This window comes from Phascolarctos cinereus, unplaced genomic scaffold (genome assembly GCF_003287225.1).
Source record: "Phascolarctos cinereus isolate Bilbo 61053 unplaced genomic scaffold, phaCin_HiC Scaffold_726;HRSCAF=1367, whole genome shotgun sequence".
Classification (NCBI taxonomy): domain Eukaryota; kingdom Metazoa; phylum Chordata; class Mammalia; order Diprotodontia; family Phascolarctidae; genus Phascolarctos; species Phascolarctos cinereus.
In genome coordinates, this window is record NW_027556098.1 from 58,048,800 (window position 1) to 58,059,336 (window position 10,537).

Consider the following 10,537-nt stretch of genomic DNA (forward strand, 5'->3'; position numbering starts at 1 on the left):
GACATGATTTTAAAATTCTTGACAATTATTAATGCAATTTTACATGTAAAACCCTTAATTCAAATATTTTGAGAGCTTGTTTCTAAAATATACTCAAAACCAGTATGTCCCATTTTGAAACATTTTGATGGTTGTTCATATACATATGTGTGTATACACACACACACACACACACACACACACACACACACACACATCCTAGTCCTTAGAGTTCTAACAGCTTAATCTTGTTGCTTTTCTCAAAGTTTATTACTACAGTAAATGTTTTAAAATATGTCTATTATCTTTATCCTATCCCTCTTTTTTTTTTCTTTTAGGATCTGTAAATTAACCTCATCTCATCCTGAAAAAATGAGATACTTCAAGGGCCTAATCTGATACAAGGAATAGCCAGCCTAAAAACTCACTTACCTAGTTGCATGAACTATGGAGTTATAACCACAAATACAGATTAAAAATAGGAAGATGTTTCATGCTTGTGTCCTATTATATAGTAACTGAAATGTTTTAATATTAGTCTATTAATTAATAGGTTTAGTATTGCAATGACAAAACTTCCACAGTTCACCTGCCTTGGTTATAGAACTCTGCCACAAAAGCAAAAGGGAGGGACATGGTTATGACAATATTAGCACGTCCATTCAAGGGCACAGACTGAGCTGACATAAGCCCTAATGGGGGCATGAGTCATAGTCAACAGCAAAGTTTCACATTTGTTAGCAGGGTATTTTATAGCCAGGCTCACAATTAACCAGTTGGAAAATTTTTCTGTTCAGAAATGAAATAGCACAATGGGAAACTGAGTCAAGAGAATCTTACCTTCACTTATGCAAAGTTGTCCCCTCAACTTTTCCCAGGGACAGACATCCACTCATAGCCTTTCTCAGGCTGCACTCCCTTTGGATAACTCATTCCCATGAATGGGGGACTATTGAGCTTAATAACAATCTAGGCAATCATAAGTGAAATCAAAACCTGTTACAATATCAAATTACAGTCCTAATTGCCTCAAGGGGCAATTTCACAAATCACAGCTTAGGGCTCAATATAGTTATTTCTCTCATATTGTTGCAATAACAGTTAACAGTAAAAGTTTTTCAGGATACACACACACACACACACACATACACACACACACACGTATGTGTATATGTACATATACCAATATCATCCTTTTCATTTATTTTCTTTTTTTCCTATAGTTTAAACACATCTTGATGTAAAAAAAAATCAGTCAGAAATTAAGAAAATAATCACACTCTGAAATTCCATATAGATATTACATATATGATAATTCACTTGAACTCTCCCCCCAAGAAAAACCCCACTGACTACTTACTGTAAGCTTCCAGACTTAAGACAAGAGGCAAAAATAAATCTTTAAAACTAGAGTCTGTTGAGACTAAATTGGCTCAAGATGTAACTTCGATATATACTAATATGGGTATAATTTCATAATTTCCATAATCACAAATCATTATGTAAATCACTTCTATACAATAAGCAACTTATAACTACCCCCCCACACACAAACACACACACACACACACACACACACACATATGCACGCACACACATACACATTTTGGTGATGAGTGTTTGTGATGGAAGAAGGGATTCCAGTGTTTTAGTTTTTCTTATTGTGCCATTTCAGTCATGTCCAACCCATCTGGGGTTTTCTTGGCAATGATACTAGAGTGATTTGCCATTTCCTTCTCCAGCTCATTTTATAGATGGGGAAACTGAGGCAAACAGGGTTAAATGAGTTTGCTCTGGGTCACATAGCTAATAAGTATCTGAAGCTGGATTTGAACTCAGGTCCTCCTGACTCTGGGGCGGGCACTGTATCCATGGTGCCACCTAGTTGCCCTGTGTTTCAGTAAACCAATCCATTATTTTAGAATTTCACAACATTTAGCAACTTCTGGGCTGATAAGGGCTGATAAGATTTTATGACCTTTCCCAAGAAGAAAGTTTTACAAGGTCTCTCTTGTTTTTGTTTGTTTTGTTTTGTTTTATTCCCATATAGTAAGTAGTTATTTTTCTCCCTTTAAAGCAAAATATATCCAATGAAATACTTGATAGGTTTTAACATTATGACACCAGACTTTAATAACAATAATTTCACAGCATCCATATCAAAAGAGGAGTTAATTTACTAATGCAATTGCACCATCCTCTTAACAGCATTTCATACGCAATGAATGGTTTCCTAGATTTACAATACGAAAAAATTCTAAAACATAATAATAACATATTCAATAGTATGAATTTAAAACATGAAGTAAAACTTTTTACCAATCAAATAACATCAATTCAGTTGAGTGCATCTCCAAATTATCTTACATAGAAAATCTCATTCATCTTATCACTTTTGGTATTCTATGCTGATTGCACTCAGGACCAATACTGGGTAATTTTGAACCAATTATATTTTTTTTAAAACTTATTTTTGCAGTTTCTAAACACATTGCCTTAATATCAAATATTAATGTAAAAACATTAAGATCTGATTTACTTATAAAGTGTCAAAGATCACAATTATCCTAACAGAACACATCTCACCTAAAGTGAGACTAGAATAGATTCAATCCCAGCTCACTCTATATTTACAAATGGAATCATATAGAATCTCAATAGTCCCAATGGCCATTTACTGCTAACACTTCAAATTATAGGGCCAGCTCCTTTCAGACAGTTTACTGCCAAAGATTTAAAGGGACAGTCTTGTATTTTCACCCCTCTTTTAGGATCCATGATTTTCTAAAACACGAAAATTGCAAACATAACCTTTGTTATGTAGTAATGAAATTATGACTAAAATGCACCCTTCTAATGATCCTTCAAGGACAGAATTCTGGTATGCTATACTCAAATAATTCAATGCTACAAATATATTTCTATATTATATTTTCCATATCATAAAGAATAACAAAATAAATTTTTAATATCCTTCTTATTTGAATATGATCAAAAACACAAAAATTGCAAACATAACCTCTGTTATGTAGTAATGAAATTATGACTAAAACTCCAAACTGAGAAATTTGGAACTATGCCCAAAGGGCTATTATAAAACTGTGCATACCCTTTGATCCAGCAATACTACTACTAGGTTTGTATCCTAAAGAGATCATAAAAAATAGAAAAGGACCCATATGTACAAAAATATTTATAGCAGCTCTTTTTTTGGTGCCAAAGAATTGGAAATTGAGGGGGTGCCCATCAATTGAGGAAGGGCTGAACAAATTGTAGTGTATGAATGTAATGGAATACTAGTGTGCTATAAGAAATGATGAGCAGGTAGACTTCAGAAAAACATGGAAAGACTTACATGAACTGATGCTGGGTAAAGTGAGCAGAACCAAAAGAATATTGTACACAATAACAGCCACATTACATAATGATCAATTTTGATAAGGCTTAGCTTTTTTCATCAATACAAGGATTACAAGCAATACAAAGACAGCTCCAAAAGATTCATGATGGAAAATGTTATCTACATCCAGAGAAAGAATTATGGTGTCTGAATGCAGGTTGAGGCATATTATTTTCTCTTTTTTTCCTTTTTCTTGATTTTTACTTTTTGTTCTGATTCTTCTTTCATGACATGACTAAGGTGGAAATATGTTTAATATGATTGTACATGGATAGCCTATATCAGATTGGTTGCCATCTTGGGGAGAGGGGAGAGGAGGAACAGAGGGAAAAAATTAATTTGGAGCTCAAAATCTTATAAAGGTGAATGTTGAAAACTATCTTTACATGTAATTGGAAAAAATAAAATATTATTAAGTGGAAGAAAAATTAAAACTAAATAAGTAAATAAAATTATAGTTCAAATACTCCAAAAATTTTTTTAACTCCAAACCCTTTACTTTCAAGCCCTCTATTCACACTGTTAATGCAAACAAACTACCACTTTCTTAACTTTCTGCCCATTTCTTCTTATCCCTACTTGCCTAAACTTTCTCTCTTCCTTTCTTTTATAACTTTCCAGTGAACTTAGATTAAAGCCTACTAATTTACCTAAACAATTACATTCTTCTGAATCATTTCAAACTGGTTTCTACAAACCAGGAAAAAAAACTCCTTCCTTTTCCTTATCTATCCTTATCTCTGCTTTCTCCAACCTGACCAGAGTTATGGAGGCAGAAAGACTCTCACAGTATTCCTCCTTATCTCACACTGAGTCTGGTCAAAAGATAGTGAGAGTTAATATATCTGTTTTAAGATTTTATCAGTCTCCCCACATCCTTCTAAGTTGCCTTTCGGTGTCCTCTCACAGAAGCTCGGTGATGGGGAATGAGGTGCCTCCCAAAGACACCCCTGGTTCTTACCCACCTCCATCTTCCTGTCATTGTCGCTATTTATCCCCATTATCCACAGCAGGGTCTAGGCCTAGGAGATACGGGGGATGGGGTTGACAGTCCTTCCATGTGTGCCCTTGTTGATTTTTCTAAATTTCCCTTTCCCTTCTTGTTTAGCATTTCACATCTGATTGACTATAATTGTCAAGATCCCATCCTTTATGTGGCCAAATTTTTTTTCTTTTCTTTTCTTTTTTTATTCCACAACTTTCCCAATCCAAATTGTGAAGCTCAGTTAGACAAAATTTGGCAGGGTTCTTATGCCCAAGCTTTAGTAGTTTGTCTACCCTGGAGTTAGGAGAAGGTTAGCCCCACCTGATCCTATCATATGAATACTGGTTTTTCTCTTGCAAATGAGGGAAACACACACATACACACACAGCAAGGTCCTTTTACCTTGCCTTCCTCTTCTGTTCTTCATTCAAAATAAGAGGGGGAAAAAAAATCAAAATTTAGATTTAAGACCTATTTCTCCTTATCCTACTTGAGTTTCAGGAATTAAATTCTCTGATCACCTCATGGCTGACTGACCACCAGGGGAGTCAGTTTCTGCTCACCAGGGGACAAAAGTCCAGTTTTGGGGCTGAAAGTGTCAGAACAGAATTCCCCAGTAAGCACCCCTGAGCAAAGTATTCTCTTGGTTGAGCTTATCAAATTGTTAAAAGAACTTCTTTGTTTGGTCCTTTGCCCTCAATAATGAAGCAAACTCCGGTAGTGAAAATTAAAAGGAATTTATTAAGCACCTCAAGGCTACTAAGCATTTAAAGAAGCCGGGATATAATTTCAAACCACCCACTGCTTTTGCAATATAGAAAAAGACAACGTTTTGTAATGAGAGCAAGACAATCCTGATAGGTACACATTTCCAAAAGGGGATAAGCCATTATATTTTAGCTCCTACCCCATGGCCACATTGTAGGGAAATGAGATTAGAGAAGGAGGATGGCATGAAAGCCCATGTGGATAACTGCTGACTAGCAGTTATCAAAGCAAAGGTCAAGGGGATGGGATCAAAGTACATGTCTCCTTTCTGGAGAGATAGGTTGACACTTAACCAGAAAACAAGCAAGCTTGGAAACAATGCGGTCACTCGAGCTGACTCAGCACAAATTTCAATACTTCCGTAAGAGTGGTAAATGAAGAACAGAATACACCTGAAGCAGACATTTGCTTAGCCCCTACTTCAATGGGAAAAAACTGATTTTGTGAACTAGGGAAAGTTCTAAGGGGTAACAGGGACTGAAGTTTGAATCTCCCTCCTTCCTTCATGTTTTACTGAAGATGTCTAACCTTTTCCCTCCTTACTACTCACTTCTTAATCCCTTATCATCACCAAAAATTGTGATTAACACATTTATGTCCTCTTCTCTTCTTAAATTGACTGTAAATAGAACGCAGCTCTAGAAGAACCTGTGAACAGCGTTTAGCTCTTTGACCTTGGAAGTCTTACCTTATTTATCTTTATTATCTTTCCCCAGCACCTGTCATGATGCACTATCTTGCTTTTGTTGCTTCATTTTTTGGTCGTGACCCAAGATTTCATCAACTCCTTCATTTTACAGATGAGGAAACTGAGGCTGAGGTAGATTAGATAATTTGCCTAAGGTCACACAGGTAGTAAGCATCAGGTGGGATTTGAATCCAGGTCCTCGGATGGCAGGTTCTCCTTCCTACCTCTTTTCACTGCACCAGGCTGCCCCTAGGTTTATTCTGGTCAAATAAAATGATTCAATGTACCTTAAGTGGAAGTGGGGAGAAGAAACTAGAATCTTAATGAATAAAGTGCTCTTAAAAAAAAACGTGAAGAATTTACTGGATTTGAAACTTTCCCTTCAGACCAATGATCCTAATGCTATTCCATTATATACAGGCATGAAAGGGGAGCTCCTCCATTGGAGACAGCCAACCTAATTAAAGCCTGTATACTTAGGCCTAAGTTTGCCTTTCTTTTATGATTATTACTCAGCAGTGATGTCTTATCTACCAGGAATAAGAAATATCACTGACAAGTCATATGTCATTGCAGTAAAATGAGATTACAGGTTTTAGCCTCCAGCTGTGATCACTTTAGCCTGTTCCTCTGGTTTTATTGACATTCTAATCTTTAACCTTTTCTTCCTGAGCACTCTGGCTTGTTTATTTTCCTTGACAATCTATTTCCCTGGAAGGCAAAACACAGAGTGGCACTGATCCTTTTGCTCTTTAGCTTGAATGTCTTACGGTTCATAGGCCTTGACACTGGGACATTGCGCTGTATTAACTTTCTGTCCCCTAATCTTCTCCTGGGCATAATATGCGCTGAGACCCTTGCCTAGACTCTAGGCTACAGTAAATTGGCAGGATGGATGAATGGATAGATAGGTGAATGAATGAAAAAGCACTTATTAAGTATCTATTATATGTCAGGCCCTGTGCTAAGAACTGGGGAGACAAATATAAAAGTGACGTAGTCCCTGCCTGGAAGGAGCTTACAGTGTATGACTTCTATGGGTGGAGTGGGGAAAGAGAACCACACATGTAGGAGAGTGATAGCTAAGGAAGTGAGCGTGGGTCTGGGGAATTACAGGAATGGTAAGTGAAGCCACAGAAAAGTCTTTTGTCACCATTTTCACATCTTTCATAGAAGCAGTATCAATATTGTTTTGATGATTCTTGCCAAAAACCAAAGGTAGGAAGCAGAGAGAGAGAAGGGTGGGATTAGCAACAAGATGTCCTTAAAAGGATAGATGTGAAGCATGTCTGGGGCAGGACAGCTTGGCCCCAGCGTGGATAATAAGAACCGAGTGTATTCACTGCCCCCAAGAGTGGGACAGGATCTCTCAAGTTCTGGTCCAGCATGCTACTCCAGATAGGGAGAGGGAGTAGCAACAGAGGAGACGGCTACAGGATACCTCAGGTGAATGGGGTGTGAAATTTAGTCATTCTGAGGGGCAGCGAGGTGATGCAGGAGATAGAGCTCCGGCCTTGGAGTCAGGAGGACCTGAGTTCAAATCCAGCCTCAGACACTTGAAACTTACTAGCTGTGTGGCCCAGGGCAAGTCATTTACCTCTGATTGCCCAAAAAAGCAAAAATAAAATAAATATAGTTGAGAAAATTAAAAAAAAAAAGAAAAAGAAAACATAGTCATTCTAAACTCTGTACTTTGGAGAGTTCCTAACAGCCACGGAGACTAGGAAGCTGGAGTTGTATGGTTACAGAAGGAAGAAATTACCTCAAAAAGGGCCTGAGGCATTAATATCATTAATATGCAATAGAGTCAGAATAGAAACACACACACACACACACACACACACACACACACACACACACCCTACTTTCCACGTACCTGAGTTAGCTGCTTGGTAGCGGTAAACTTACCTGAAAAGAGCCCACATAAAATCACAAGCACCACAGAGTCCATCTGTTGATTGAAGAGAATACAATCCAAGAGTCTGACATTAGTTGCCTTCAATTATGGTCTAAGGAAAGTGAGGGTGGGGTGGGGTGGGAAATACTAATATTCTACTGGTAATTGGTAATTAACTGGAATGCCCCACATTGTTCCAAAAGACCCAGAGCACATGGTAATATCATTAGATCACATCTCTTGAATGAACAATTGGGGTGATATTGGAGACTGAGGTTAGTTTCTGCATTCAAAGAAATATTAGATTTCTAGTCCTCCATTCCATTTTGTTCCATTTCTGAGGCTCCTTTTTGGTTTTTCTGTGTAACTCTCAAGGAAATAGTTTTAGTTACCATATAATATATAGACAACTGTATTATATGGCAATATTGATATATCTTGGGAGACCTTCTTCCCAGGTTCATATATCTTTAGGTTATAGGAGTCAGCTGGGAACTTGACCTGTGTTGGTTAAATCCTACCTAATGGGAACTTACCTGATACTTGGCCTTAGCCTAGGCTAGCTAATATATAAAACCAAAGAACCACAGAGTCTCAGAGTTCAAATGGATTTCAGAAATCAAATAATGTGACTTTTACTAAAGCAGGAATCCCCTTCTGAACATTATCAAGTGGTCTTCCAGCCACCATTTAAAGAGTGCAGAGTGTTTTTCTAATGCATTCTCTCTCCTACTAACCTAAAAGAAATAGCAGAGAAGGGAAGCAGTAGCTGAAACCTGGTAACAAAACCTTTGTCCCTTCCTTCAATGCAATTCAACCAATGTTTATTATTCCTCAGTTATCAGCTGTGTTCAGAGTACTGTGGTAGGTGCTGAGGAGAGACGAAAAATTCACTTCTTTTGTTTAATGAAAAAAACCACATCATTATCCTTATCATCATTATTATCATCACTATCATCGTCATTGTCATCATCATCATCATCATCATCATCATCATCATGTCCTCTTTCAATGATCAGTGTCATTAGTATCTCTATCATCTTCAACAGCAGCATCATTGTGTTAGGACCAGGTTTCCCCTATTTGCCCATGAGAGGAATTAATTTTCCCTAAAAATTAACTAAGCTGTCCCTGGGGTCTGATTATCTCTCCCCTTCCTTGATGCATTTTCCTATTCACATAAGATCATAAAAAGTCCCACTCACATGGATATGGGGCCCATCTAACTTGAGAGATATCTGACGACTACCCAAGTGGATCACTCAAATGCCAACCATACTTGATGACCAGATGAGTTTCCACATGGAGATGAGAGGGGCCATGACCAGAGAGGCTAAGTGTTACTCTATTCTTGTCACATACCTTTGCTGTGTTAGGGCAAGGTAAAACTCCTTCTATTAACTGTTCAATGACTCTCAAGTGTCTTATTTCATTCCAACATTGAACCTGAACTATTATGATGCTGATGTTAGGCTTGCCCCTAAACAGCATCATCACCATTATTTCACCTGGAAATGAAGGGGGTTTAAGCAAAGTCAATAAAAAAAAAAAGCAAACTCCTTTTATATTAATATTGCCAGGTTTCATTGCTTTTTAATATTTTGATGACACAATATTTCATCATTTACCCATATTGTAAACAAGTCATTACATGCGTGCTGGACTTCCCAACAATGTGCAACATGCTCGCCTGCCAACACTTGTTTGTTAAGACCTCCCAGTGAACTTGACCACTGATTGGTTATAACTTGTATTTTGTATGTTTATTTGGAAAATGGTGTAATCCCTGCAACTTTAACTCAAATATCTCTGGTCTACGGGTACATTTTGGGGGGTTCAAAACAAAGCTGCTTTTCTGATCACTCTTAAGGGGAAAGATATCCCTCAGCTTACATTGAACAGTTTAGCCCTTTCCCATCAATTGTTGGTTACATGAGACCATCATAAATAACAGATAGCAAGTATGGTGAAGGCTATCCACCTCATGTTGCAAGGGGCTACTGAGTGTGTTGCAGAACAAATCACCATAACAATGAATAATTATGTGAAAGAAAATAATAACAATGAAACAACATACCAAAATTTCTGGGATTCAGCTGAAGCTATCAGCAAGGGAAAAAAAATCTACCTACCAATTTACATTTTAAAAAAATAGAAAAGGAGAATATTGACAAACTGAATAGGCATGTAGAAAGCTAACAAATAAAATAAGCAAAAAGGGAGCTATTAAACCTTAGAGGAGAAATAGATAAACTGGAAACCAAAGTAATTATAAAAATGACAAATAAGACTAAAAGATAATTCTTTGAAAAGATTAATAAAATTGTTAACTCTCTAAACAATATGATTAAAAAGAAGAGGGAAAAATTAAATAAAAAGTTAGCTTTATATTGTTTGACATCATATTAATAATGATAGGATTCCAAAAATTGAATCATTTTAGCTAAGTGATTCTAATACCCATAGAAGCATATAGACAAACAAATTCTGAGAATGTACAAAAATATTTATAGATCTTTTTGAGATAGCAAAGTATTGGAAGCTGAGCATTATGTTATATAAATGTAATGGAATAGTATTATACCGTAAAAAGAGGATGATTTCAGAGAAACCTGGAAGGATTTATATAAACTGATGCAGAGTGAAGTGAATAGAACCAAGAAAACAATTTATACAAAAACAGCAATGTGGTAAAGAAAATGACTTTGAAAGAATTATGAACTCTGATCAGTGTAATGACTTCCTAACAGAGAGGTGAAGGACCCAGAACACAGAACAACATTTTTTTTTGACATGGATAATGTTTTGCTTGACTATACA